Source organism: Pteropus medius, unplaced genomic scaffold, assembly GCF_902729225.1.
Source record: "Pteropus medius unplaced genomic scaffold, Ma_sr-lr_union100, whole genome shotgun sequence".
Classification (NCBI taxonomy): domain Eukaryota; kingdom Metazoa; phylum Chordata; class Mammalia; order Chiroptera; family Pteropodidae; genus Pteropus; species Pteropus medius.
In genome coordinates, this window is record NW_024349798.1 from 15,806,553 (window position 1) to 15,814,127 (window position 7,575).

At 42.4% G+C, this 7,575-nt stretch overlaps 1 long non-coding RNA gene and 2 pseudogenes across 1 annotated transcript; 2 read left to right on the forward strand and 1 right to left on the reverse strand.

Moving 5' to 3' along the window:
* The first annotated feature begins 903 nt into the window (after positions 1–903).
* LOC120620688 (uncharacterized) lies at positions 904–1,020 on the forward strand (annotated as a pseudogene).
* Positions 1,021–2,540: 1,520 nt separating this feature from the next.
* LOC120620445 (uncharacterized) lies at positions 2,541–3,986 on the reverse strand. The gene is made up of 2 exons (XR_005657869.1): positions 3,360–3,986; positions 2,541–3,264 (listed from the first exon to the last, which is right to left on the reverse strand). It is a non-coding gene; the product is annotated as an uncharacterized LOC120620445 (long non-coding RNA).
* Positions 3,987–4,028: 42 nt separating this feature from the next.
* On the forward strand, positions 4,029–4,147 carry LOC120620573 (uncharacterized; annotated as a pseudogene).
* Positions 4,148–7,575: the final 3,428 nt, after the last annotated feature.

A 7,575-nucleotide genomic window follows, 5' to 3' on the forward strand; every position in this document is an offset into this window, starting at 1 on the left:
TAGGAATTAATAGATTTTTCTCGTACGTTATTTATAGAAATACTTTTTAGATTAAAAATATTGCTAGTACCAATCTGTCCATCAGAATAGATTTGGGGAAAACTGCTGGAACCTCATTAACTGTATTCAAACTTTTTGAAAGAAAGAACATATGACCGAGAGTGGTGGTTTGAACTGACATCCGATATGGAAGCCACTTGCCAGACTATTGAACGTTTGAAGTGTGGCTGGTTCCCATTGAGATATGCTGTAAGTAAAATATAGACCAGCTTTCAAAGGCTGATTACCAAAAACGGAGTGTAAAATATTTCATTAATAATTTTGATATTGATTATATGAAGTGATAATATTTTGGATATATTGGGTGAAATAAAATATATTATTAAAGTCGGTGTCACCTGTTTCTCTTTGTATAAGGGATGCCTACACTGTATCTGGGCAGCTCTAGAGATACGAGCTATTTGGGCAGCTTATCAGCAATCTCTACTGAGAATTCTCTCTCAGGGTCTCCTCACGAGAACGAATCTTTCTATCCTTCAAATCAATTGTTGCATGCAATTGACCTTTACCTGAACTCCTGAAGGAACTCCCCTTTTCTGACCCTATAGAATTATCTTAACCACATTTAAGGTACTTAAATGTATTGAATCTTAATTCCCTAATCAAATCAATACGGTTTATAAGAAGCCTCTGATTTGGGGTGAGGAAACAGGCAATAAGCATTCTATACCTTCTACCTATCTATACTCACGACAGACATCAACAATCAATCACAGCACTACATCCCGACAGACAGACATTAAGAATCAATCATAGGATGTGGTTCCATAGTGTAGCGGTTAGCACGTCCGCTTTACACACAGAAGGTCCTGGGCTGGCACTCCAGTGGAGCCACGGTCCATAGTCTACGGCCATTGCCACCCTGAACAAGACTGATGTCTGACCTCAGAAGCTAAGCAGGGTCGGGCCTGGTTAGTACTTGGATGGGAGACCACCTAGGAAGACTAGGTGCTGTAGGCATAAATAAAAAATAAATAAATAAATAATCAATCATAGCATATTTTCCCCCCAAGCTCATTGAAGGTCTTATTGTCATTTTCAACACAGACCTCCAGGCAGCTACTACCATTGATCAGAGCTGTCATGACAGAAGAAACCTATCTGCCATTTCTGTGATAGAGTCACTTAGTGAACAGGATCGATAGAGGAAATTCAGCAAACAGGCACAAGTTTAAATTTCTCTCTCTTTGCATCACAGGCTATGTAACAAAAAAAAAATGAGTCTGATAGATGGATTTATTAATAGTGGCCTTCAATAGAAACATGGGAATTATCTACATACTTGGACAAACTATCATTAAATATTCAACGAAAAATGGATTCCCTAGTCAAATAAGTGGGAAACACTGGGTTTATAAAAAGAATGATTTATTGTGACTCTCCCAGAAGGTGATCTAGGTGATCTTTTCGACATAGAGTCCTATTTTCATATCTTAAGGAGCTGTGTTCTAAGAAGCATATTTTAGGAAATACTGTTCCAAAGATTAAGGCTGATGTTTTATTTTCGAAAATGGGGAAGAGGAGTGACATCGATGCCATTTGAAACCCAGGCATTTGTTGCCATCAATTATCTGATGGCAACAGGCAAGAGATGAATGAATCATTACGGTCATTTAGAGTGGAAGACAACTAAACATGGCCTGATCCAACCTTTGCTGATGAAGAAACTGAGGCTCAAGGAGCTTATGTGTCCTGCCCAAGGTCACCAAGCATGTCAGCATCTAACAAATTGGAAAGCTTAAAAAAAAAAAAAAAGATAAAATCTGAAGCGGCTCAGAACTATCACCTCCATAATCTCCTGTCCCATAGAATACCCTCATCTATCATTTGTTCACCTGCAAGAGAAAATTACACTTTGAAGGAAGACTGTGGATGTACACTCCTTTCAGCCAAACAGAAATAGAGAAGGGATTTATTACGGCAGAGAGCAATTGAGCCTTCAGATCTCACTCGGCCTTCCCGAGGAAGACAAGCGAAGTGAAAATTCATGTTGGAGCTCTTTACATAAGTGTCAGCAAGATGTGCAATCTTTCTGAGTCTTGGTAGTTTCATCTGGACATGGGGAGGATACTACCTCCCCATCACGCCTGTGTGAAGATTAGAATTTTGTCTACAGGGTGCCTGGCACATTGTAGATGCTCAATAAGTAACGTTATCTAGTGCTACTATTTTTAGTGTTACATTACAAATTCCTTGGAGTTAGGGGTCGGGTCTGATTAAAATTATGCAGTAGCGATTCTTAACTTATAAGCAGCAGGTCATGTTCCCAAGGTGTATGCCTCAGAGCTTGTTTCCCATGGAGACGGCATCCGGGCAATTCTGAAAAGCCATTTAAACTATAGGATGGTCTAAATGATTGCACAATTGCTTTTTTGGTTTGTTTTAAATCAAAAAGCAACACTGACGTCATACAAATACAAAAGAAAAGGCTCTTCTAGGTTATTTTTTTACAATTGATGTTACAAGGATTTTTGCTTGTCGTGAGTTGTGCTTGAGATTCTAGGGCACGTTTATTTAGACTAACAGCAAGAACTGCATACTTGATTCTGAAGGGGGCTTCTAGGGATGTTTGAGGGCCTTTAAGATGGATGACTCTAGGTTTTTTAATTTGTCTAATTGCACTTGAAAACATATAACTTTCCTTTTTCTTGAGCCTGTTATCTCCGACATTGTTTTCACACTTAGGCTTAATGTACCATCCTTAGGCCGATAACTCTCAAATTTGCATCTTTAGATCACATTCTTATCAATTCCGCTCCATGCTTGGCACCTGTACTCAGTGAGTGATCTCATATGCGTCTTGACTACAACGTGGTCAAAACAGAACTCTTGACTCAAATTTGCTTCCTTGCAAGCCTTCCCTATATCAGTCAATGGCATTGCCATATACCGATTGCTAAGAAAGCCCCGTTATTTATTGGGGCATCTCATTTAGCGCTCCTATTTGCTCACCTAAGAGTAGCAATCCCATCTCATTCTTTTTTTAAATCACTTACAGTTCCTGGCTTATAATGGGTCCTCAAATATTTATCAAAAGAATAAACTAGAGACACAGATAAGACTACACAAAAAACAATAGATACATTAAAAAGGGAGAATTGGAATTCTACAAGAGTCCCAGGATATCCCTTAGTCTACAGGTCATTACCTGGCTGGTCCCAGGTGGACTATGGTCTCAGGAGTATTTTGTGCAGCTTCCAAATTCTGCAAACAAAACAAAACAAAACAAAAGTTATATTAGTTCCCAATATTCAAAAATTGGGAAATTGCGAAAAGCCATATATATATATATTTTTTACTTCCCTTGAAATCGGTAACATGGGACCCATATTCCCACAGGCTACAAGGAGAGGAAGGCTGAGTGGTATCTGCCCTTAGTCCCATTTAGATTTCCCCCCTGGCTCCTGTAGGCGTTTGAATTTGCGACCTCAACTGTCATTATTACAGAAGCGAGACAATCGAGGCCCAGTATAGCAAAGTGACTCGCTATGAGGGATCCAGGTGTCCTTGCTTCCAGCTATGACATCTTTCCATGCCCCCCAGCACAAGACGCGCAGGTGACATCTTTCCATGCCCCCCAGCACAAGACACGCAGGTATTCTGAAGATCCTGTTTGGCACGACTACGCATAAACGCATATATAACAGAGATGAGTGTACAGCCGCATCTCACTCTCGAGATGATGAAATAGACTATGGGGATTGGGTAATAAAAAAAAAAAGATCTTGTCAGCTACAAAAAAATTTGCAAGGCAATAAAGTTTCCCTTGTCTTTTGTCACAAAGTCGGCCTATTCTAATCTGAAGCTCTTTTCACTTCCTTAAGAAAGTAGTCAGTCCAAGTTAATATTTATTCCAATTCTGAGTCAGCGTTGGTTTCACTTTCTAAATCACCGATTAGTGATCTGGTAAGAAATGAATGAAAGAAGAAATTGGAAGGTGGGGTGGACAGAGGATAAGGAACAAGTGAGTCTATGGCCATGTCACCCTGAACGAGCCCAATCCCACCTGATCTCGGAAGCTAAGCAGGGTCGGGCCTGGTTAGTACTTGAATGGGAGACCACCTAGGAAGACCAGGTGCTATAGGTGTAAAAAATAAAAATAAATAAAATAAAAATAAGATAAAATAAAATAAAATAAGTAAGGGATTGTAAGCTGACAAGTTCCTTGCAATCTGTGAGGTCGACCAAGGGTTGCCTTGCCTAAAAAAAAAAAAAATGACTGGTTTGTGGGGAGGCCTCCTGGGAGTAGCTATTAGACAAAATGGTGGTAACTAATACTACGGTGAGCAGAATACATTCAAATGTTAATTAAAGTGTTTCCACCTCTATTATTCACTCTGTAGTGCCCTCTTAGAATGCCCATTGAATTTAATCCCTCTCCCCCTCACCATTTTCCCCTCCATTGATGGAGTTTGGGGGAGTATCACCAGAAAACCAGAAAAACAAAAGCAGCACCCTCTGGACCCAGTTCAGTAAATCGTGAACCTATAAATCAGAACCCATAAAGCTTCAGGCACAGACTTCAGATTGCTTTCTGCTTTTTTGTACCCCGGGGCCAGAGCTCATCCCCTTTTATTGTGCTTGGGGATCCTGCGAAAGCGCAGACCGAGTCGGCAGGTCTGGGCTGAGGCCTGAGAGTCTGCATTTCTGGCAAACTCCCAGGCAGCATTGACACTACAGGTCCAGATACCACAGTCTTGAGTAGCCAGGCCCGAGAGCAGACAGACACCTGGCTCTCCAGCTCCTGCCCTCTGAGTCACCTGGGGGATCTTTAAGAACTACTGATACTTGGGTCTCACTGCCAGATTCTGATTTAATTAGTGTGGGTGAAGCCGGGGCAGGAGGATCTTTCAAACCTTCCAAGGGTGGTGATTTTCTACCTGTAGGGTGCATCGGGGTCGCCTGGAGGGTCAATGAAAACACACAGATTTCTGGGTCCCACCCTATCCGGTTTCAGTTGGTCTGGGTGGGGCCTGAGAATTTGCATTCTGACAGGTGCTGCTGGTGCTGCTGCTCTGGGGATCAGGTTGGGGGAACCACCACCTGTAGCTGAGGAAGAAGAGAGAGACCGCATAGACAGCAGCTGTGTCGCCAAGGGGAGGCCTTGGTGCTCACGTAAGCAAAAGCGCTTCAGTAAACCTAAACCGGCAGTGCAAAGAAGCTATGTTGGCTGCCCTCTTGCCACCTGGAGAGGACTGCCCACCAATGACAGCCAGCCTTTGGCCTCTGATTGATGTCACAAGACCTGCCAGCTCTCCAACCTGTCTACTCCATGTGGACAACACCCTTTGCCATATTTCAGGCCAGTCGTAGCCCTGTAGAATATACGGTGGTGGCCTCGTCCCCAGAGAGCTGGTGCTGACAGGGAAGGTGAATGTCTGCACCTGAGCACGCTGGAGGTCTCCCACCAAGTCTGGACGGTGATGGAATGTGCATCCACTCTTGCGTCAGGAAGAGCCCACGATCCCGTCCAGCTACCTGGGGTCTCGGCAAAGGGTGGAGAGCTACTCTATAACCACAGGGACATCGAGATGTGGAAGAAAAAGTAAGACTTCTCTTTTGGGGACCAGATGGAAAAATCAGAATTATCCCTAAAAAAAAAAAAAACGAACAAACAAACAAAAAAAACCACTGAGCTTCTTACTCCAGAGTTATTTTCCGAATCAGAATGATCTTTTCTCCAGCTTTTAATTTGCTTTTTACATTAAAAATAAGAAAAAGGCTGCAGATTCACAACTAAGCTTCAAGATGGAACACAAGAGAGGCCCAGCAGATTTTTTTAAATATTCATTTTTTATCTTCTCCACCCCCAATTTTTTTATTTACCAATTTATTGTCTTTCGGGGACATATTCATAATCAGTAGTCTGAGTTAAGGAGTCCTTTTAAAAAATTGAAATATATTTGATATATAACACTGCATAAATTTAAGACGTACAACGTGTTAATTTAGTACATTTATATATTGTAGTATTATTGCCATTGTAGCGATAACGAGTACTTCTATCACGTCAGATAATTATCATTTCCATTTAGTAGTTGGAACAATTAACATCTAGTCTCACAGCAAATTTGACAATATCGTTGTCTGTAGTCACCGTATTGTGCATTAGATCTGTAGGACTTAGCTTGTTGCGAGTTTGTTTAATCCTTAGACTAAAATAGCCCCAGAAATGTAGGAAGGAAACCACCATTTATCAAGCACCTACTATGTCTCAGGAATTCCACAAACCTCTTTGTCTTCATTCGCTTACGGATTGCGGTAGAAAGCTCCGTGATCACCAGGAGTTATTTCTATCTGGAATGTTTTTGGAAAAAAAAATTTTTTTAAACAAAATTGTCTACTCAGATAAAGCATTCTCACGAGCAAATGATGCAGATATTAAAACAACATGTAGAGTTAAGAATGCATGTGGGTCATTAAGCCATAGAAACTTTGGGGACCTGCTATGGTGGCCATTAAAACGCCTGCTGAGAACTGCTTATTTAATGATACCACAAACAAGTTTTAGCAATTGCTTCTAATGGTTTTTCCAGGCCTGTGGGGGACCCAGGCAGGGTCGGTGGCTGGTAAGGCTAATTTTTGCCTGTTGGCAGAGATTTTAAGTTTTGTTTTGTTATATGTAAACCATAAATTATATAGCATGATGAAGCCATGACTTCAGCAAAGACCAAATTTGTTCCCCTCCTAAATACTATATCAAACATTGGCCTTGGAAATGACTATATGTTCGTTTATTTAATAGATATGTTTTGGGACCTACTACGTGCCAGGCACTGAGTTTACAGTGGCGAACATAACAGGACATCAGCCCTGCCTTCCAAGAGCTTTAGAACCCACGCAAGAAACAGATACGAGTAACTATACAACCCCAAGCCGTGTGTTGAGACTGGTCTCTTTGCTGTAGAGATACGACCCCAAGGGGTACGGGCGAGAGGAAGAGAACGGGGAGATCATTTCTGTCGGAAGGCAGAGGGTCGGGGAAAGTGGTTTGGGCTGGACCCCGGAGGCAGAGGAAAGGGAGGCAGGTGGGGAGTAGTGAGCAGAATTGCATTTCAGCTAGAAGTGAAAGGGCCTCGGGGCGGGAGAGAATATGGCCACTTCTGAGAACTGAGATGAGAACAGTGGAGGAAAGAGGATGGATTAGTCACGGCTCTCCAGAGAAAGAGAACCAATAGGAGAGAGAGAGAGAGAGAGAGAGACTTATTATAAGGAATTGGCTCCCACGATCATGGAGGCTGAGAAGTCCTACATTCTGCTGGAAGCCCAGGTGAGCCAGGGGTGTCGTTCCGATTCAAGCCTGTAGGCCTGAGAACCAGGGGAGCCAACAGTCTAAGTTCTCATCCAAAGGCAAGAGAGGACTGACGTCCCAGCTCAGCAGCCGGGCAGAAAGTGAGAATTCTCCCTTCCTCTGCCTTTTTGGGCTATCCGTGCCTTCAACTGATGAGGTGAGGCCCGCCCACATTAGGGTATCCATGCCTTCAACTGATGAGGTGAGGCCCGCCCACATTAGGG